This window comes from Phyllostomus hastatus, unplaced genomic scaffold (assembly GCF_019186645.2).
Source record: "Phyllostomus hastatus isolate PE091 unplaced genomic scaffold, TTU_PhHast_1.1 phas_contig_1, whole genome shotgun sequence".
Taxonomy (NCBI): Eukaryota; Metazoa; Chordata; class Mammalia; order Chiroptera; family Phyllostomidae; genus Phyllostomus; species Phyllostomus hastatus.
In genome coordinates, this window is record NW_025333498.1 from 24,475,534 (window position 1) to 24,498,531 (window position 22,998).

A 22,998-nucleotide genomic window follows, 5' to 3' on the forward strand; every position below is an offset into this window, starting at 1 on the left:
ATCAACTTATAAATTTATGAAAATTTAAAAAATATTAGGGAGGTACAAATAATTGAGTATTCAAGAGTCTCATTATACGTACTCACATGCAGTAGATAAATTCTGTTTTACTTCATGGTAACAAATAAGGGGGGTGGTTTTCCTTTTGTTCAATTTTGTGTGTCTGCCAGTAGATGGCGGTGCCACGTTGGTTTCTGTCAGGGATTTTTTTTTCCCCCCCTCAAGGCTGTTTTCTGATAAATGTTGGGTACCATAGAGTGAATCTCAGAACAGGAAGCGGAGGCAAAGCAGAGAGGATTCTCGAAAGGTCTCTTTGTTTTCTTGTCCACAGAGAAAGCAAAGAAAAAAACATTGTAATTAATCTGTAAACCTCTGTGGACAAAAATGTGAACAACTGCAAAGGAAGGCACTACACTCTAACCATCTTGGATGCGGGCTTTGTTATGCTGTGATCCCTAAGGCTCTGTTTTATCAGGTAAGCTGGCAAAACATGTAATTATCTGCACCATAGAATCTAGCCACCACTTCATTTTTCTTATTTTAAAATCATCTTCATGCTGCTATTTTTTAACCTAATGTTGGTTTGATGTAAATTGCAGAAACCAAAGGCATCATTTGACATGTAAACTGCTTACTATTCCTTTCTCTCTCAGTAGAAATAGAACCTCTGTCTAGAAATGGTGACTATGGTACAGAGTAGGCTTTACTGATCTGTGTTTCCGAAGCATGCAGATGTTTACGATTCATTGTATTCAGAGAAAGTATTTTTTTGTTACATGGAGCTAACCTAATGGATCTCATGGCAGAACATCTTTATTTAAATGTCCAGTGTGTCCAGTGTTTTTAAACATGAGTGTATAGTGAAATTGGAACTATTGTCCTTGTGCTTTAGTCTTTCATTTAACAGCTGTGAAGAGGCCTTGAGTATAGGGAGTGATAACAATATAGAGATGTGTGATTATTTGAAACACATTATCTTGTTTACTAAAATCTATTCTCACTGTTCTCACTGAGGGAAGAAGATAACCAATACTAACCATTGAAAAGACATTTAACTTTATAATAATAAAATGATCCCTATGTGCTTTGTAATGGGCAATATCTTTTATATTTTAATATGCTTATTTCTATATTTTTATCTTTTAATTTATTGACTTAAAGAATATTATAACTTCTTAATGAATTGTCTCATAAGCTTGATACATTTTTATTTTTTTCATGTGTAGATTTAAGAACTGGTTGTTGTAATTATTATTACTATTATTATTATTTACTAGGGTGAGCCACGTTAGTCAAAAAGCAATTATTTAGTTAATCTATAACTACATCCTATATATTTTGTCTACAATATCTTATAGCATGACCACAAATGAATCATTCAATTAGCTATCACATACTTAGAATAAGAAATTATTGGCAGAAAATCTATAGGTATTAATTGAAAGCAGGATTTTAAATATCATACATTTTTTGATACAACTGGTGGTGTAGTGTGGCATAGGAGGACACAGGTAAAGGCATAAGTAATTGCAGGGATTTGCATGGAAAAATTTCATCATGATCACTGCAAATAGTAAGTGCCCTATGTGAAATAAAGACCTCTGATTCAACCTGAGTTTCCAGTCAGTACTGATCCAAAGGGCCTAAAAATAGAACTTGAGGTTTCTGCTTTAAAAGCAATTGTAATTTTTAATGATATGGTAAAAATACTGATTTCTCACTTAATGTTTTTAGAATGAGTAACAGCAATACCACTCCTTACAAAATTACCAAATAGTGGCTGCCTCAGAGAAAAGCCCTGGGTCTTGTGTATTTCAGAACTCCTACCACAAGATGCAAAGAAAACAGTTTCTTTGAAAAGGGTTCCCAGAAATGGATGCTAATTGACTTGTGTGTGTTGCACACGCCGTGCTTCTCTACAGGTGACTGAATGTGAGTAACTCTGTTCTGTGTAAACACCAGAGCTGGTCTCGATGGACGTGTTTTACATTTATGAATGGATGTTTACATTTTGGCCCTGAATATTAGCCGTTTGGGGAGTCTAGTTTCAATAGTCTCTTAGTTGTTTGTTTATGTATATATTCCCAATGTAAGGAGGAAATGTATACAAAGTTAGTCACAAAATGTGCTCTTGGAAAATTTTTAGAAATCAAACTGTTTGGATTAAGTGGGATATCAAATAAGTTTGCATATTTTATTTTTAAGAAGAATCTAATAATGACTTCATTGTAAGGTGAAGAATAATACGGGAATTTGTTGGTGTGGTAGAGATAAAGTGGTTGAATACTGAGCTGAAAGTCTCAGATTTGGGTTCAAGTTCTGCTACTAATTGTGCTTTGCCACCTCAGAAAAGACACCAAGTATCACTGAAGCCTATTTTCCTTGCCTGTAAAAGATGGGTTTAGAATTAAAGATATATAAGGACACTTTTCATTTTTAAAATCCTATGATTGTAATTTATGTGGATTTTCACCAGTTGACTGTTCCCCTTACCTGTAATATGGTATATCTTTGACTCTCACTGAGTTGTATATTACCACTGATGGTGCACGAAACACAGGTCTAGAGGAACACAGGGAGTTTTCAAGGTCCTGGGCCTCTTCCTTCTGCAACGCTAACCACCAGGAAGCAATGTGGAAAAGTGGCTTTTAAGAGCAAGAGCTGGCAGGATGAATCCTGGCTCCACTATTACTTGACAAAGTATTTAAACTTTCTGAGCCTCTGTTGCATCATCTATAAAATTGGCATGACAATGCCTATGTTGCAGGATTGTACGAATACAATAATGTCTGTTCAGTGCTTGTTATATATCCTGAGACATGATAAAGTCATCCACTGCCATCCAACCCTCACCAAATATTAATACACCAGGTATTATTATTATTATTGGTGATGAAGTTATATCTTCCACCACAACAGGAAGGAAAGAATGAAACTGCCAAGGAATTCTGCAGTGGAAAAGTGAATAATTCTCAACTTGGAAGAATGCCCTTGCTGAATGAACAACAAAATGTGTCCCCTGTAATAATATCAATTAGTGCTTACAGTCTGGACATTTCCTGGAGAATTTATAGAACTCTCATAACACCTTCTAGAAGACTGTTCTTTTACCCAATGATATACATGGACTCCACTTAAAAGGGTTTTTTAAAAACAAAATAAGGGCAAGAGCCTTTATTTCACTTGTGTCTTAATAGGGTCGACCTATTAGGCAAAAGCTTTCTGTGAGTATTTGCAAAGAAAACCTAGATTACCAAGAATTACATTTAAATGTCAAATAATTTCTACTATGACCATCAAATTGCAGAGCCTAATCCCCGAAATGACTGCATGTGCTGGCTATGTGATCGACTCACCAACTCTCTACTGCTGAAATCCTATTCAGTAGAAAGGTGGAAAGGCCAATTGTGCCTGATGAAATTGTTGACATGCTGCAAAATCCCTGCTTTCCTCTAAAGGTTTTCTCTATGTGCAGTTTTGCGCTCTTGACAGCCATGTGCTGCTGGGATTTTTGGGAGCACCCCAGGCCTCCTAATTCTTCCCTTCAACCACCCTGGGCCTCTTTAAACTGACTCAAGTAAATGCACTGTCAGTTTCATCTTCTTGGCAGCCAAGATGACTTAATGGGCTCCTGATTAGACAGATCTGAGGTGGCCAAGAGTTTGGGAGAAGGAGGGTAAGATAATCTCAGTTAGGCAATGCTCCACTTGCTCTGCTTGGAATTTGTTGCCAGTTCATTTCCCTGACAAGAGGTCACTCCCAGTTCTTGTAGTTCTTTATTTTTATTATTGAAGTTAACTGAAAGCACTCATAAGTGTAAACATGTAAAGACAAATGCCTTTTTTCCCAACACAGAATGAACATGTGACTGGAGAGTGAAATTTCTTTATATGGGTAGCTGGGCAGATTACATTCTTCTCATTGTCATTCATGCTTTGTGAACTAATGGAACATTGGAAATTAATGTTTCATTTGTCATCTAAAAATATATTATTCAGTTCAGCTTAATATTGATGGATGTTTCACCAGTTTTTTAAAACTATAAGAATGAATTACTCACCTTCCCCTGAAACATACTTTTGTACTTTTAGGATCTAGTTTTAAATTTACATTCATTTCAATTGCAAATCATCTTTGCTTCCACTTGAATTTTACCCCATAAACAATTTCAATAGCAGTTCAATATAGAACCTGGCATCTGAACTACTACTTCTTGAGATAGGCTGCTCTTTGGGATAGTTATAAAATTTGGGAAGGGTAAAAGTCAGTTGTATTGCTGTTTTGGGGTGAAAGCTCACTTGTTTATCTTCCATTGGGAAGCTATGTTTTAGTTCAGCTTTACCTGATATTTCACCCTGGGGTGAAGTTAATACAATCTTTGGATACATTTTAATGGGATACATTAGGTGTAGGTACACACTTCAGAGCAGAAGAGTGTTAATTTTAGTTTACTTGGTAAAACAGTAATAATAAAATCTTGCTCTGTTGCTAAGCACAGACACACTTTGTCCTCTGAACTGCCTGACAGGCACCAGTTCTTTGGGTGTCTGAGATCTGAATCTACATCGGACACATAATTTGCCACAGTAGAAGAATTCTTTAATATTTATATATAAATGCCTGCTCAAGTGTTAGTGTGCCAAGTAAGTGACTGATTTTAATAGTCTACCTTTTTTCCCCAGAATTTCAAGTGATAAACAATCTATGAAAAGTATTTTAAAAAGTTTCTGCCCAAGATAATATGAATAGAGAATGACTGCAAAGTAACTTACAAGCAGTGTTATAATATTAAATATACGTACTTATGTATTATATATAAATATGTGTACTTATTTATTACATACATATATATAAAATAAATATAGTGCCCAAATTCAGTGCATATAAACATATGCCAGGTGGTGGTTGTATAAGGGAATTCTCAGGGGTTGTTCTAGTTCAGAGAAATCTTTGAAAGACTGAAGTTATTTCTGTAATAATTCAATTAGGTTTTCATCATTCTGGAGACTGCATAGAGGGAGACCTTCGTGTGACTGAGCTCTGTGCTGGAGCAAAGTGAAAGAAATGACAGTCCTTGAATTATTGAACAGTGGTTTAATATTGTTTTATTCAACAGAGATTTTCAAATATGGGAAGTCACTCTTTAAATAACTTTGGCCATTTTCTGCCAAGAAGCTCACTTTTGGGAATTTTAATCTCCTAATATTCAGAATACACTTTATTCTTATTTGGGTTGTACAGAACATTTTGTCCTTTTCATTTCCCAAGAGCTTGAACTGGAATAATTCACTAAATCTCAGTTATTATTGTTCAGTGACATTGTCTTTTGCACTCAAACCCCAAATATTCTTGTATTGGGTCAATGAGACACATTTTGTGGGCTTAAGCCTGTATTTGAGAACCTGTTACCAGTTTGTTAGTTTCTCTGTCTCCTTGGTATTTTTTGCTCGTGACATTTTTTTTTCTTTTTACATGTTATTTTGTTCTACCTGAACTAAGTATGCTGGGCAGTCTCTTTTCATGGAACTTATATCATGATTGGAAATGACCTTAATAATAAGTTCCCCAGGAAACAAACCCAACTTCCTACATGAGCAAAGCAGGTAAGAACAGTTAAGTGAAGCCAGTCAGGTTGGGACAAATGAACTTGACAGTCCATGCCCTTTCTAAGGGGAGGAAGCTCCTTCTTAGGGCCAGAAGATTGTTGTATCAAACCTTTTCATCAAAGAAGTTGAAAATCAGATTTTGTATTAAAAATCTCCCCTTTAAATGTCATCTATTTCAAGTTATTTACAATACTGGGTACATCCAACAAAACATATCTACAGTCAGGAAATGGCCAGGGGATTTGGGGCCAAGTTGTTTTTCCACTGCCAATCCAGCCCCTGCTTTACCAGTCAGGGAAGAGGAATAGAAAAAGGCTTGACCGTTTTTAGATGCACAGCCACACAGATACTCAAGACTTCTCTACTACGCTGGGCTCACCAAACTGCCCGCCATTTGTCCATGTGTTTCATTTAAAATCCGTGAATACTCTATGCATTTTCTCTTTTCCCCAGTGATATTTACATCCCCAGATTTTATAATCATAGTTCTTGTCCCCCACTTCTGGTTGCATTAATGCTTCCCTTGCTGTGGATATCTTGTTACTGACATGCTAATGTCAGTACAGTATGTGATATTCTTACTTCTGCACTATCCTGAAACTATTGAAATTTGTCTTTAAAGTTTAAAAGTTAGAGCAAACATATCCTTTAGCTGTGAAATGGTAAAACTATTACATAGGGTATTTAGATGTTATTTATTGAGTCCCATATGGTCTCAAAGTTCCAAAATATCTTTAATCATAGCTAATAATGATTACAATCCATTCTTAATACTAGTTTTCAACAACTGCATTGAGTTTTACTATCATTTTTATATATTTATACTGAACATTAAATTATGTTATTATATTAACATTGGAAGAACTGACAAAAGTATAATTCACAATTATATTGATTCTCTTTCATTGACATAAAAACTTGCTAGTATTAGGTAAGGATACAAATCAAATACATGTGCCTAGACTGAGAAATTCTTGGACAGAAAATGGAAAAACAGAAAAAAAGCAAAATAAGAAATGTAAAAAATTAGATTTTTAAAACCTCACTAATAAAAATGACAGGAGGAAATAAGCAATTTAAGGGAAGTAGACTTGCAAACATTCTGAGAGAAAAAAGAAAGAGGTAAAACATGATGAGCTTATTCAGAGAGTGGCCCACAGCCCTGGCTGCACAATGGAATCGTTTGCAAAACTAAAAAAAAGAGCAATGTTTGGCTCCACCATACACCAATTGAATTAGACTCTCTGGGGCTGACTTGGGTATCACTGTTTGTTTAAGAGCTCTGCAAGTATAGTTCAAATATGCAGCCAGGTTTGAGAACCAGTTGACTAGAGGAAGGCAGAGAAAATTAAGAGGAGCTAATGGAAGCTTAACTAGAGAAGTGAAAATAAGCTGAGAAATGATGTTCAAAATAATTTCTAAATGCTAATTAGTGAGCCCATGTTAAGTAAAGAGGCTGTGCAAACACTTAAGAAAATAAATGCATCCATATCCTTTTCTCTCTTGGTTGAACAAGCTGGTATTTATTCTATATGTGTAAGCAGTCTTATATTTCAAATTGTTAATTGCCTACCCTTAGTTGACTCAGCTGCTAGTTATGGTATACTTTGCAAACTAACAATACAAACAATTGTGCACACTCATAAATAAGCATCCGTGAACTTCAATTGGTAAAATCGGAGACATGCCTTTTTTTATTCTGTACTTTATGAATTGCTCCTTTGAAAATTGTCTTAAATAATCAAGTAAGAGTGTCTATTGAAAGACACTCTTTGAATGTCTGGGTCATCCAGCTGGAAACAAAACATTGATTTCAAATTTTTGAAACTGCAATTGTGGCAGATTTAGAGAAAAGGCAGATGTGTAAACCAACAAATTTTTTAAAACCAAAATGCATTTAAAATTTACTTTCAGAAAGTGGGATTCCTAAGAGAGAAATGAATTAATCTAATAGCTAAATGGAATTAATAATGAATTGCATTTTGTAAAAGGAATTCCATTACTAAGATGAGGCAGCTTTTTCTACTCTTTAAGGAGACATTCACTGGGTTATCATCCCAGTTGTGTTTCCATCTTGGTTCCCTCAGTCCTTTCCACAGCTGGGGATGATACAGTAGAGGCCTTTAATAAAATAATCCTCTTTGTCCTTCAGAGCACATTATATACTAAAGCCTTTCCTCTAGAGAAACATTCTTTAATATTTTTACTTAACTATGGTTTCTTCAGGACCTCTACCAGTCTGTCAACCTGGTCAGTAAAATTGTCACTTGTAGAAAAGATATGTTAAATCTCAGGATGAAAATATTCAGATTTTGAAACAGGAGGTTGGTACATCTGTGGTAAACACACGGAATTACATTATTATGTTTGATGGTGGATTTATGATGGATGTCCGTGAAACAGTGCTTGGGTTCTCAAACTGGGTTTGTATCATTTACTTAAAATTACATCTTAACCTTTATATACAAAGTACTTAGGTGGTCTGCATGAAAATATAAATAACGAACTAGTAAAATATTAATAAGAATGCTTTTTGACATTCTTTTGACAGAGAAGGAATGTTTCTTGAAGACCTGAAATTATTCAGTCAGTATAGAGGGCAAAAATTTATTGTTGGTACAACCATTCCCTCCACCAACATGGTGACAACTGTGAGAACTATCTTCATTCTTTGGGAAAAAGCTTTCCATCTTGTTATTCAGAATCATTTAGTACATTTTGGAAAGGGAAAGGGTAATGCTTAGGAGTAAATAAAAAGGAGCAGGGGACATCTGAATGAATCATGATACAGATCTCTATGTAAAGTACCACAAGATTTAAGATACACCACCGAAGCCACAATAATGGCCTTCCTCTTATACATTTGTTAGACGTGTTGTTTACTTGGTGTCTTAAAAGTATCCCAAGTCACTGTAAGACACATTTCTTTAACATATCCATTAAGCACAGTATCGTAGTGCAGCGTGTCAGACAACAGTCTATGAGACCAAATTAATCACAAAATAATACACTTTGTCCCACCAGTCCATATCCTTCAGAAGCTAAATTTGAGAAATTCTATGCATGACAAAATAGTTTCTACTTCTTTTCTTAATTTCTTCCTTAATAAAAAAAAAAAGCAAAGACTAAACATGTAAGACAAAAAAAAAGGAACTTGATGAGGGAACAACTTTGTACTTTCCAATTTATTTTTTGTAAACCTAGAACTACTCTAAAAATAAAGTATATTAATTTTTTAAAGGTGGAGCACTTAAAGAATGAGTAGACCTAATGCCTCATTTTGTACAGGCAATTTTATCAAAATCCTGAATTATCCATGTCCTTGAGAAGACGGTTTAAGTGGCCCACCTGGAACACTGTAGGAATCCCACAAATTCCAGCTTTTTTCCCCTAGCATCTTCTCCCTTCAGCTCTTCTTACGTTTCTCCTAGTGATTGCTGCCCTGTCCACCAGGGTCTTGCTTGCTAGATCCTCCATGCTGGGAAGGGCCAGGATAGACAAGCACCAGTCTTGTCTCTCTGTAGCAGTTTGGTTGCTGCAGTCCCTGTCTGAGGAAAAAATTACATTATGTAATCTTCTTTTACCTGTAGCATTCTGACCCTCCTTCACCCTCGAAAGAATTGAGCACTGAACCGAATCCCTCCTGTCTTGATGTGTGGAGGCCTTCCACCTTGCATTCCTGCTGCAGTGCGTGGCACGATCCACACGGAACTCGGGGCAATGCACGCAGGCCCTTGTTTGATTTCAGTGCCAATGACGTGCTCAGTGGCTGAAGAACAAATACAGACTCTCGGGGTACTGAATTCAGATCCCAGAAAATATATTTTCATGTATTCTTTACTTCAAAAGGCCCTATTTTGGTAGGTTTTGACCAGGTGACTTATCATTTCAAGTACTACAATTTCATAAAGAAATTATATATCAAAATTGGATATGTAGAGTTAGAAAGAATTCGAGGAATAGTTCTTTTCAGCAACCAACATTCCAGCTATGCTTTACTCAAGGCATTCATAATATTGACTCATCAAAAAACATAGTTTAAATTTAAAACTAGCAAGCCCCCAGTGCACAAAATATTCTGGATGTGAAGACAGCCTCTCAGTTACATGATTAGTCAGAATTCAATGACTCTTGTTCAGAGTATAAGGCTGTTGCCTTGCCTCAGATAATCCCCTCCCAGGAGGGATAAATGTTGGAGTCTACCCACTACAGCATCCTAGAGTTTGGACAGTGAACTAGAGCTTTAGAGCTAAAGGACACACTACAAGTGAACTAGTTGGTTTCTTTCATCTCCCTTCTTTTTATACAAATATGGGCAGTGAACACCAAAGCTGTTGAGTGTTCAAAATGTCATAGTAAGTGATAGCAAAGACAAGTCTAAAATACAGGTTATCTGAAGTGCAAGTTTCATTCCTTTTCTTCTATTTTACTCCCTCTTTTCGTTATCTTTACTTTTTTAATTTAATTTTTAAGTCTTTATTGTATTTTTTCCATTATCACTTATTCCCCTATACCCCCTCCCCCAGCAATCACCATGCTGTTGTCCATGTCCATGAGTCCTTTTTCCTTTTTTTTTCAATCCTTCCACCCCCTAACCTCTCCCACCCAGCAGTCATCCTGCTCCCCATCTATGAGTCTGTCCCTATTTTCCTTGTTAGATCAGTTTGTTCATTAGATTCCACATGTGAGTGAAATCACATGGTATTTATCTTTCTGTGACTGGCTTATTTCACTTAGCATAATGTTCTCCAAGTCCATCCACACAGCTGCAAAGGGTAAAAATCTTTTTACAGCCAAATAGAATTCCTTGTGTAAATCTCCCAGACTTGTTTTATATATTCATCTACTAATGGACACTTGGGCTGCTTCATATTGTGGTGATTGTAAATAATGCTGCAATGAATAAAAAAATACTTACGGTATTTTTCAGACTATAAAATGCACTCCCCCCACACACAAATTCAGAAGGAATAATGGTTTTTAATGCTGCTGTTGAGTTCTGTTTACATTTAATTGGTGAAATATTATGTTATTTATGTTATTAAATATTTTACCACATTTTTTGCTTCAAAAATTTTTTTCCTATTTTCCTCCTCTAAAACCTAGGTGCATCTTATGGTCCGAAAAATACAGTATGTTCTTTCAAATTAGTGTTTTGGGTTCCTTCAGATATATTCCCAGAGGTGGGATTCCTAGGTCAAAAGGAAGATCCACTTTTAATACTTTGAGGTGCTTTCCACAGTGGTTGCACCAATCTGCATTCCCACCAACAGAGCAAAAAGGTTCCCCTTTCTCCACATCCTCACCAGCACTCGTTTGTTGATTTATCGATGATAGTCATTCTGACAGGTGTGAGATGATATTTCATTGTGGTTTTAATTTGCATTTTCTGATGATTAGTGACATTGAGCATCTTTTCATATGTTTATTGGCTATTTGCATGTCCTCCTTGGAGAAGTGTCTGTTCAGGTCCTTTGCCCATTTTTTAATTGCTTTTGATTTTTTTTGGTATTGAGTTTTGTAAGTACTTTATAAATTTTGGAATGTTAACCCCTTATCACATGTATCAGTCAATATGTTCTCCCATTCTGTGGGTTGTCTTTTTTATTTTTTTAATGATTTTCTTTGCTGTGCAAAAACTTGAAGACATGTTTCTAAAAAGATGGGGCAGGGAATGCATTTTTATGTTACACTGTCTCTGCCTGTGCTGACTGCACAGCACTATAACCATCTATTTGCCAGGTGTGCTTGGTAGAGAAGGCCCTTGGGGTGACTGTGTTCTGGCTGAAAAATAATCATGTGACATCTGAACTTTAGCCCCACCTGAATCAACCTGTGTTTCAGCTGCTGTTACCATTAGTGCTGATCTGAAGGCAGTGATTACAGCCTCTCTGCTCCAGGCTAGATAAAACTCAATCCTCTGTGTTTTAAACCTCAAAGGAATAAAGGAAACATGTGACATATGCACCATCTTGAAGTAATGCAAGTTGTACCTCAAGATTCAAGTTCTAAAGTTCCCTCAGGTTGCCAGTTGAAAAAGGCAATCAACTCAACACCCAGTTGTGAAAACAGTGCACTGTCATTTTGATTACAGTCAGTAAACAGTCTGTGGTTGCCTGGAAAGAAACTGCCTAAAGCGCACAGCACCAGCAAGCAGGAGAAACGCAGCTGAGGGCAACTCAGAGGGCCATTATGGCTGAAGCAAAACTGACATGGTGGGAATACAGATCAAGCATTGATTGTCGGTCTGAGAATGCTGTTTGCTGTCTATTTGTCATGATGCCAATTCATTTCAAAATAGAAAGCTCCCTATAGATCTGTAGTATTCAGATTTAAATGTGGTTTCTGCTACACAAATACATGTGTACAGGCATACATGCACACAGATGTTTTCCTATGGACAAAGTAGTTTTTTCACTATAGTGTTTCCTGATCCAAAACCCAATTACTTAAGGGCAAAAACAACTCTCTGATCAAGTAAAACTGAGAAATTATCAATTCAGAGAAAGCCGCCTTCCCTTTTAGAGAATCTCAGAACAGTGGATCGCCCCCTTCTTTAATTCATTCATTTGTGTATGGGCTTGATCACTTGGAGGAGGGTGAAGGGGTAGGGGAAAAGTATCTACTAGACCAGCACTAGTCAAAAGAAATATGAGACCAACATAGGTACCTGGAATTTGCTAGATGCTAACTTAAAAAAGAGACAAAAGAAACAAGTAACATTAATGCTATGTTTTGTTTAAGCCAACATGTCCAAAATACAATCATTTCGAAATCTGGCCCTAACAACATTTTAAGTGCTCAAGTACTCCTTGTTAGCCAGTGGCTACCAGGTTGAACAGAGCATCTGTAGAATTCATTTTAAGTAGTTGTATTCAACAGATATCTGATGATGTCTTACTTACTACAAAGCTTATATTTTACCCCTAAGAGACAGAAAATAAATAATAGACATTATGAATATCTATGTTATATAATACATAATAAGGTGATAAGTGCTATGGAAACAATAATGCGGGGTAAGAAATCGGAGGGAAAGCACAGTAGGACTCTTTGAGAAGGTGGATTTTCACCAGGACTTGAAGGAGTTGAGAGAGTTTGGCATTCAGTTATCTAGAGGAAGAGTGTTCCTGAGAGAAGGAATAGTGCATGTGTGTTTGGCAGGTGCAGAGGACAGCAAGAAGACAATCTGGCTATAGAGGATTGAGAGAGGTGGAGAGCAGGAAAAGATGGCTTCAGCTAGGTAACTGGAAGGCCATATCATAAGGCTTTACAGTTTAGGTAACTATAAGAGTCTGAGTAGTTTCTGGGCTTCTGAGCAGAAAAATAACATGATTTGATTTCTGTTTTCCCCAAATCACTCTGACAGCTGGATAAAAACAGGCCATATGAGAGTCAGGCTGAAAGGGAGACCATTAAGAAAATATTGCAGGTTTCTGTGAAATACTGGCATAAATCACTTCAAGATTCCAGGTTTGGAAGGATTATACCACTAGATATTGTATGAATGAACAAATGAGGGGGGAGAAACTATGATTGTTATCTTTGAGAAATCATAAAAATGGGAGCAATATGGCTAGCACATAGGTTTCTAACTTCAGAAAAACTTTAATTCCAGATTCTATAAGCCAGTCATTGTAAAACTGTAATTCCTCGGCTGGTGGCATCAGCAGCCTCTGTGTGCTTGTTAGAAATGCAAACGTTGGGGCTCACACAGAGCTATAAAATCAGCAGCTCTGGTATAGGCCTGGCAAATCATGTTTAACAGAGTCGTCCAGGTGATTATGGGCATCTGAGTTCAAGTTTTAATATTTTTATTCATTATAAAATTAAGTATAGACCTTGAAAAAAATGGTCTATTTATAAGAAGAAGCTACTCATGCTTAAAAACAAATAAATCCTTTAAATCACATTTAGAGAATTTGGACTTTTATTTATTATATCCCACATCTTTATTTAAAAAGTGGTATAAAGTGGTACATTTTTTAAAAAAAAATCCATACAAAGTAGGAAGCTGAAGACAAGGAAATGTAGAAAATGTAGATGATAAAACTGTTAAAGACTGTAGATTCATGAAGTTAATTTTTTAGGATGTGCATTTAGCTCTGAGCCTCTCAGGTAAAACATATTTAAAGTAAAGGCAGGAATGAATTCTGTACAACTGAAGGAAAGAAATCCCAGATTTGGCGTTAACGTGACCACCATGAAGCCTCCTGATGGTCAGTTTTCTCCAGGAGAATGTCTAAAGCAGTAAGAGAAGTGGATGGATGCTTTGTTTACGAGACAAATATTTAGTATTTCATTGCATATTATTCTGGATGGTTTAGCTATTTGAAGTTATCTTCTTGATAAGTGCCTCAACCCAGATGAGCAGCTGGTGGGGTGGGCTATTTCAGACGCTGAAGAACCAACCAGCATTCCACTCAGAGGGAAGGCTGCCCCTTCCCCACGGAGCAGCCCTGCCAGGGACCTGCTGCGGGCGAGGGGTGGTTCTCAGCGGGCAGGTGTGGATCTGTTTCAGCCCCTGCACAGAGAGCAGGGTCCCCAGAGTTTTACAGCCTAACACATGACAGAAATGGTTTAATCTGGAAATTTCTGAAGCAGGTTCATCATGTTGTCAGCATAAAAGAAGATAAAATGAATTGAAAACAAAAAAGATAGCATAAATGGCCAAAAATAGTTAAAGGATAAACTGTAGAGGCCACATGATGGCTACAAACAATGGAACTAGAGCAAGACAAAAAATTTTAAAACATGGGGGCTAAGAGATTTAAAGGATAAATGAATTGTTAGGAAAAACTAAATAACACAAAATATAAACAATTAAATTTATCTAAAAAAAATCAATTGTTGATATTAGTATACAGTTAATAATACCAATAATAAAAACAAAAATGCATTAAGAAAAATAAAATTAAAACAACCTTGTCCAAGATTTTTCCAGTGATACCTTTTCAGAGCAGCCTCTGGCATGCTCTTTGAGCTCTCACTTCCTCATTTGTGGCATGAACTTCCCTTAATTTCTAAAATCCTGGAATTCTATTAAGGCAATATTAAAGGCAGGCTATTCCTTTTGTGGGGAATCTCCAATTCCAACACTTATATTAGATAATCAGAAAGTAAAGTTACTGAACTGTCTTGTCTCATCCCCTTCTAAATGGGATTGACTGAATTTAACTAATTTTAGCCATCAGTAGACTTATTTGATTAAGCCTTGTATGGTTTTTTTGTAAAATTAAATTTAAGAAATATGTTAAGCAATGTTGCATAGTTCCACTTATGCTATGTCCTAAGAAAAATTTCTTCAGTTTAGGTCTTGAAGAAAGTTTGTCCTTTTATATACAGCCTTTAGCAATTGTTTTTTTCCCCTAAAATAGAACAAAATAAAATCCTTGTGATCCCATGTGCTTCCACTCGTTTTTCCTTACTGGGGACATTAGAGCTAAAGTGCAGCCTTGATTATATAAGCACCCACCTTGCATTTCTAGGAAGCCTGTACTTTTCTCCTGAGCAGTCTTTTGAAATGGTGATCCATGGGCCCCCTGCACCAGATACATTTAGGGGACTTGTCTCACATGCAGATTCCGGGCCTTGCCCCAACTAACTTTTTCAGAATCTCTGGAGATTGAACCTAAAAATCTGATTCTTCAACAAGTAGCCCAAGTAAAGTTCAGAACTGCTTTAAAGAATCCTGATTGTCTCTTAACTCAGGTAGTACAACTTTATATTATAGTTAATCTATAAGCCATGGTTTTCTTTTAAAAATGAGTGAGTGAGAGGTATTATTGAGATGTAATGCATCTTGAAGGATGAGGCCTAAATTGCAGCGTGAGTACACGTGCAGAAATCACAGCTATCTCCTATGGATTCTTGAAATTGGGAAAAAAATCTCTTGCATTTGGAGCCCAGACTGCGAGATATGTTTTTCTGATCTGTGAATCAGTGATTTGCAATGGGAAAGGAGAAGAGTGAGAATGCAAACACATCAGAACCTTCTGGGGTGTTCTCTCCCAATCCACTCTCCTGGTCTGCCTTATCTTCTTAGTGCCTGTTTAATATTCAGCCTTCCTTACCTCACCCCCCTCCATGTCCCCTCAAACATTCTGGAGATATCTCTAAATTGACGTTTTGGTAATTTAACATTAGGCTCATTACTGATGTCAGGCAGGAGAGCAAGCTATTTAAAACCCAGTTAGTTGTTTGCTGTGAAGGGAAGGGAAATAACATTTATTAAGATTGTAAAGAGGAAACTAACATTTATTGGAAGGCTATAAAATTATTTAATAATTTAATGCTTTAAGCTCTGATGGGTGGGTCTGTTTGGTGGGTATTATTAGTATTACTCTTACTTTATAGAAAATAATGATAATAACTATAATAGTAGTATTATTATGATCATATTATTACTCCTGCCTCTAATACTATCAAAGCCTCCATCTTTTAAAGAAAATCTACTTTACACCACTTAGTGTACAAGTGACTTTATGTGTGTAATCTCATTTCATTCTAACTCCATCCCTGTTTCACTGAGTGGTATAATCCCTATTAATAGATGGGAAATGAAAGGTTAGACTGGTTAGGTAACATGTTCAATGTCATGCAGCTAGTGAATGGGCAAAAGCCAGATGTGTGTTACTAAGATGTGTGAAAAGTGGGGGAGGAAATGCAGGGACAGTTCATAAAGACACTGGCACCCTTTGCTAAAATGACTATAAATCACTGAGATCCACTGACAGATTTGTAATAATGGTAGGATACATGTTTTAGAAAAATCACTCAGATAACAGAGTCAAGAAAAGATTGGTGGCTTAGGAGTGAGTTTTCATCAGGAGTCAAAGATTTTTTTAAAAGTATGTATAAAAATGAAAAAGTGAGATTTAATGTGTTTTTTTGTCAGAGTAAATTATAAAAGGAGATTTGGTGAGAATCCATGACCAGTTAAGCTATGGGCATTTTATAAGTGAATTAAAATAAATATTGTTTTAAACATCAATTGCTGATTTTAAAATTACATATATTATTTTTTGAAATAATTGTCAGTTTAACTGGGCTAAGCCACTCACTGCTCATGGCTATAGCTGATCGGAGTATAACATCAGATATTTATGCTTAGATTAATGTTATGCCTTAATTTAGTATGCTGGTTTTTCACATCTGCTTGTCTAAAACTTACTCTTAGAAGCCACTGAATAAAAAGTATTTGTCTTATCTTAGTCATACTATCAAATAGGGTTTTAGGTAGAGAGGAAAAGGAGCTGAAAAGGAACAAAATACTGACTCATGGCACCAGTTTAACCACATACTCCACTGGTCTGCTTCTTCTGTCTTTCTGGCGTTTGAAGAAAAGCAGCAAAAGGGAAGTAAACAGGGGAGAAGGGGGGAGGAAGTAGGAGGTGATGAACAGGAAGATACTCTGGAGCTTCAGCACGCCTTCAGAACGAGTTGCTGATTCAAGGCTGCCAGAGAAGAAAGGAGAGCCCCACTCCAACTCAGCATCCTTGGCAGTGGTTCCTGGCCCCATCCTTCCTGGAGCACACCAGGGCACACTGCCTGCGAAAGTGAAACCACCTGCTTTGCATCAGTCCTGCTTTCCCGATCCAGGGCTCTGCTTAAACAAAGTATGAAAGCTCAGAGCCAGAGCAAGAGCCAGAGCACCCACTTCAGTCCAAATGCCCAAGATGCTGGACTAACTTCACCTGTGTTCCCTTTCTACACAGATCATGGACCAAGACAGCTGACACCAAGCCACATCAGAGGTCATCAGGGATGAGATATCTGTCAAGGAATTGTGGCAGAGTGGCTTACCGGAATAAAAATAGAGTCTCTTCTAGGGATAGCATAAGAACAAATGAGATAATTCCCAGAAGTGGCCTGGAGATTTTCCGGAAAAAGGTGCTGTGGCTCTCTAAGGTACCTAAATTACTAGGGGGTATAAATTTGTGTTTGTGGAAAGTAAATTAAAATTTCTATTAGCTAACAAGGACAGTTATATCAGGACAAGGAGAAGACAGAGCAATGGTTTCCTCCCCCCTGGCTACTTAGTTGCTCCAAAATGGCAAACATAGGTAGATACAGGGCAGAGATGACCTGGGAAATGAATGATGCCAAGGGCTACTGATGTAAGAGAGACAAATCTAGCTTTTTATTTATTTCTACTTTAAGAAATACATTCATCCTGTGTATTTAGTAAATAAGCCAGGATTGTACTTACTTGAATTTTATATTTATGTGGCAACTGGATCCATAGCTCACCATTTTCCATGAGGTGAAAGATATCCAAATATGTGGTTAGCATTTGGTTGTAAGCTGGCTCTGGACTGGCCAAGTGTTTGAACCAACCAAGAAATATTTATCTGTTTGGTGTGTCAGCTTCTACCAACTAGAAAAGCTGTCTAAAACTTTCTTAGGCAAGAAAAAATGTTTATTGAACATAACAAGCAGTACAGAGGCGGTTTGGGTCCAAGAACTGAGTGATCCATCAAGACCCAGGGGTAGACCTGCCTCTGTGATCTGCCACCCTCAGTGTGTCAGCTGTGCCCCAGAATGTCATTTTTTTCTGACTGTAAGTTGACCAGAGTAGTCCCATGTGTCGTGTCCTGATGCGATAAGGTCCAGAAGACAGAGAATTCTGTCTCCTTGCTCTATTTCTTACGAGTGAAGAACCATTTTACAGACACCCACTTGGTGGACTTCTCACCTTTTCTTGACCAGCTTTGAACCAGAGGCTTCTTCCTTAACCAATGATTAGCAGGAGGCTTGGATGAGAGGAGGTACCTGGAGTGGAATGGATGTTGGGGAGTTGAACAGGCAATTTCAGTTTGCAAACAAACAAGAGAAAAATGCAGGAGCTAATGAAACCAATGCTGCTGATTTGTCTGTTACAATGTTGGCTTAATTGTTGTCATTAGTTCTCAGTTGTCTCTCTGAGCTATAGCTGTCTGGTAAGAACAAAGTCACAGGGAACTTCATCCCCCAAAAGCTATTGTATTTCTGAGATGAAAATATTTCTGAAGACAGAGATGAACTCATACTTTCATACAGCTATTTTTTCCACGGGAAAGACATTAAGTCCAAGTAGAGAAAGGGAGACATAGATTCTCTTACTAAATAATTAGCAAGTCAATAAATACTACTTAGGTGCGGACAATCCTATGTTTTGCTAATAGGAAAGGAATGATGGTAGAGAAAGTCTAGATTTCAGTTGTATTTGGCCATGGCATAGTGATAGCCTTGCTGTACTTACCTCCTCAGTAGGTTTATTCAGGCCAAGAGTGATGCTGAATTCTTTGACACCACACTGACAGCAGGAAGTATACAATACAGAAGAAACTAGCCTAGGCTTTTAATTTACCTCTAAATAACTCCAAAGTGCTTACTACACATGTGAACATGTATCTGTTAAATGTGGAGTTTATTTTTATTATTGATTCATTCCTGTTTGTTTTACCTTCTACATTAAAACAAAGGTGAGGACTACAGTGCTATATTTCTCAGGTTGCACCACACCATTCACAATATTGGGCTCTCTATATAGTAACCTCTAAATAAAGTAGCTGACTTATACTAATTCCATTTTAGAAAACTTAAACTAAAAATTTCATTTTGTAGTCTTGAGGACAAGACTATTTCCTGAACCAATTGTGTTCGAATACTGGCTCCTTGACTTATACTTTTGTTACCTGATTAAGTGATCTAATATAATCAGGTAACAAATCAGGTAACCTAATCAGGTAACCTGCCCTTAAGTTTTTGATCTGTAAAGTGAGAATAATAATAATATTAACTTCATAAAATTAAAAGGGTAATTAAATAAATTAATATGCATAAATTACATGACAGAGCGTCTGATACATAGTAATTACTCAGTAGTTTTATCTATTATCATTTAATCCGCAAAGCTACCTAGTTAGATGGGTACACCAACCAGGCATTATTTCAAAACTCTTTTGAAATATGTAAAATAATATTGAGTTGTGCTCTGGAGAGTGTTCAGTGGTTACAATAATGTGCTGATTCCTCTCTGTACTCCTTTCATAATATAGTGAGCTCATGGTCACATATGCTGCCTGAGACTATATCAGTCAGGTAAATACTAATACCTGACAATCATTAATTAACCCAAGGTGAAAACTCCTTTTGAAAAAATTAAAACTTTCCTTTGATATGAGGATAAATAATTGGTCCATCCTGTCTTTAGATTATGTCTTTCTTATAATGATCTCTTCTGATGTCAGGCAGAGACACAGCACCCTTGCTGAGCAATGGACCCCGTCTTTTCCTGACAACTTGCTTTCATCAAGAACACTGTGGGGTATTTTTCTGATCTTTCAAATTGTGTGACACAAAGCAACTTTCTATCTTTGAAGACGGCAAATTTATAGCCTCTGACATAACTTTGTTTCCATGGCAATAGACCAGAACTAATTGATTTTTGTCTATAACATAATCATCAAAACTGTTGCAGAGAAAGAGAGAGAGAGAGAGAGACTATTTTACTAAAGGTTACTAATAGGTTATAGACCAATACAAGTTGCCATATTGTGATTCCGGAAAAGTCAACAAGATGAGAACTCACAGGCTATGTGACTAATAAAAAAAAAAGAAAGAAAGAAAAACTTTTGTCTTTGCCTCAGTAATGCCACAGCATATCCCAAATGTTTACTATGTCATTTTTTTCAGAACCTGATTCATTAACAAATATTGTTTCATACAGTTTCAGAAGCTTATGTTAGCACATTAGCATACAGATAGGTGGTCCTCAAAAATTGAATTGAACTATACAAATCTGTTTTTCTGTAGTAATTTACATGCAGCTTAGATCTTTACGATAGTAAGATTCAAGAGAAAAATGTCAAATATAACAGGAAAAGTTAGTAAAGTATAGAATGTGTAGAAAATGCTTTGCCTCAGAACAACAATTCATATTCGTCAGCAGACATTTCAGCGAAGATTACTTAGCTTCTCCGTGCCTGTACCTCATTTACTTTAAAGGCAGGGAGTTGGACTAATCATCATACCCCATATATGCTTTTTAATTAGCATCTCAGAAATCCCTCCTTTGGCATTCATGTAACTGCTCTGACTTCATTGTCTAATATCCTCTGGGTACCCTCTCCTTAGAAAATGGTAGTCACAAGAGTCTGTCTCTTCATCTTTCTAATTTTTTCCTTGACAATGTAATGCATGTTCTTAGCTTCAGTTTCAACCATTGATTTTTTAATCAATATTTGCCCAGACCAGATGGCTTTCCTGAGTCTCAGACCCATATTTTAATTACATACCCAGTCCCAGTTGTCTCACAGGCATCTCAAACTAAATAAATACCAAACAGAATTTATTATCATGACCTACAAACCTCCACTTATCTGTTGGGTTAATAACAACTTGTGGCTTAAACCAGAAATCTGGGAATGAGCTTAATCCCATAACTCTTACATCTCCCCTCCCCACACCCCATATCAAGTCATCACAAAACCTCAGTGATTTTCTCTCTCCTACTCATGCCTTGAAAACAGTCCTCTGCCCACGGTTTCTTTACTCCCTGACTTATTGATGGCCTACTATCTTCTAGGTACTGTGCTCCCCCTCTAGGTGCATTTTGTCATTAACTCTATGAAGTATGTGCTATTAGTATATCCAGATAATGTAGGTAATGTGCAGATAGGTAACCTAAAGATTATAAAGAATAAAATCAACTGTCCAAGGTCACACTGCTAGAGGTAGCAAACCAGGGCTTGAATGCAGTTCTGACTGCTAAGGCTATGCTCTTAAATAATAAAGCTTTGGTCAACATTTCTTGCTCTTTTCTCTTGACTGTGGTGTCTATTATTTCATTCTAGAGCAGCTGTACTCAAAGGGTGGTTTACAGACAACTTGGGGAATTTGTGAACCCCTTTCGGGAAAGACTGCAAGGTCTAAATTGTTTTCTTAATAATATGAAGACAACATTTGCCTTTTCCCACTGCTTTGGCATTTGTACCGATGCTATAGAACTTGTGAGGGTAAAACTGCTAATGGCTTAGCAGGACTCAAGGCAACAGCATCGATCTTGAGGAGTAGCTCTTGTTTTCTTTACCACACACTTGAAGTAAGAAAAAAATGCCGATTCACGTAAGAACATCATTGATGAACCAGTACATACCATTAATTTTATTCAATCTTGAGCCTAAAGAGCACATGTCTGTAATATTCTGTATAATGAAATGGGAAGAATACACGAAGACTTTCTGTGGCAGCTGAAGCACCGTGGTTGTTTTGAGGAAAAGCACTTGTGTGATTGTCTGAGTCAGGAGCAAAATAAGTCACCTACATTTTCCCGTGGAACACCACTTTCACTTGAAAGAAGAACTGACAAACCATGGTTATTCAGACTCAGGTATTTGGCAGATATTTTCTCAAAAAAATGAGCGAAGGAAAAGCCTGTCACTTCAGGAAAAGCAAGTGGCAGCGTTTGTTGACATTCAAAACTGGAGCTTTCAAGTGGAAATTGGGATTTTGGAAAACTTGTACCTGCCACTGGGAGCTTGACAGCTTCCCAATACATTAGGACTTTTCTCATAAGATCAATGATTATATTAACAAATGTGACTTTTGAATGTTATATAATTAAATTTGTCAAGTTTGGAAAATATGTACAAAGGTGCACCAATATTTACTAAGTTATTCATACACGATGGTATAAAATGCACACAAAGCGCAAGATCAATTAAAGTTCACTGATATGGTTTCAGATTCCACTATGAAACTAAATTAAGAAACTACCATTTGTAGTTTTGGTGTGTATCCAAGAAGAGTAGCCACAATTGCCTGAAAAGACAATTAACCTAAAATACTTCTTTTCCAGCTACATATATGTCTGGGGATTTTCTTAATGTACTTTGATAAAAACAGCATATCTCAACAGATTGAATGCAGAAACAGATATAAGAAACTAGCTATATTCCATTAAGCCAGACAGTGAAATTTACCCAAATATAAAAACAAATTTATTTAGTAAAAATATAGTTATTTTTACTAAACATCTGTTTGTAAGTAAAGATACAATGGTTTATTACTAAGCTAATTAATGCAAGTTTTAAGATATTTTTCTTTTAATTTTGAATGTGGTAAATATGGATAAGTGCCCCCATAAACAAAAGCTCTTTTGAGGTCATCGATAATATTAAGAGTATAAAGTGAGGCTGAAACAAAAACTTTTGAACTTTCTTTTGAAAAAGAGAAACATTGATTTGTTTTTCCTAATTCATTGGTTGTATTCATTGGTTGCTTCTTGTATATTCTCTGACCAGGGATCAAAACTACAGTTGGCATATTGGGATGTCGCTTTAATCAATAGGGCTATCTGGTCAGGGCCCTGAAACCAAAACTTTTGAAAACCATACTTTTAGGATCA

The 22,998-nt window shown here is 36.6% G+C and overlaps 1 protein-coding gene across 1 annotated transcript in view; it reads left to right on the top strand.

Moving 5' to 3' along the window:
• Nucleotides 1–276: 276 nt before the first annotated feature.
• SCN3A (sodium voltage-gated channel alpha subunit 3) overlaps nt 277–22,998 on the top strand; it is a 114,262-nt gene continuing 91,540 nt past the window's right edge. Inside the window, exons 1-2 of the mRNA XM_045846129.1 lie at nt 277–475; nt 17,324–17,516. The gene's annotated coding sequence lies outside the window, so the exon portion shown is untranslated. The remainder of the gene's footprint in view (nt 476–17,323; nt 17,517–22,998) is intronic.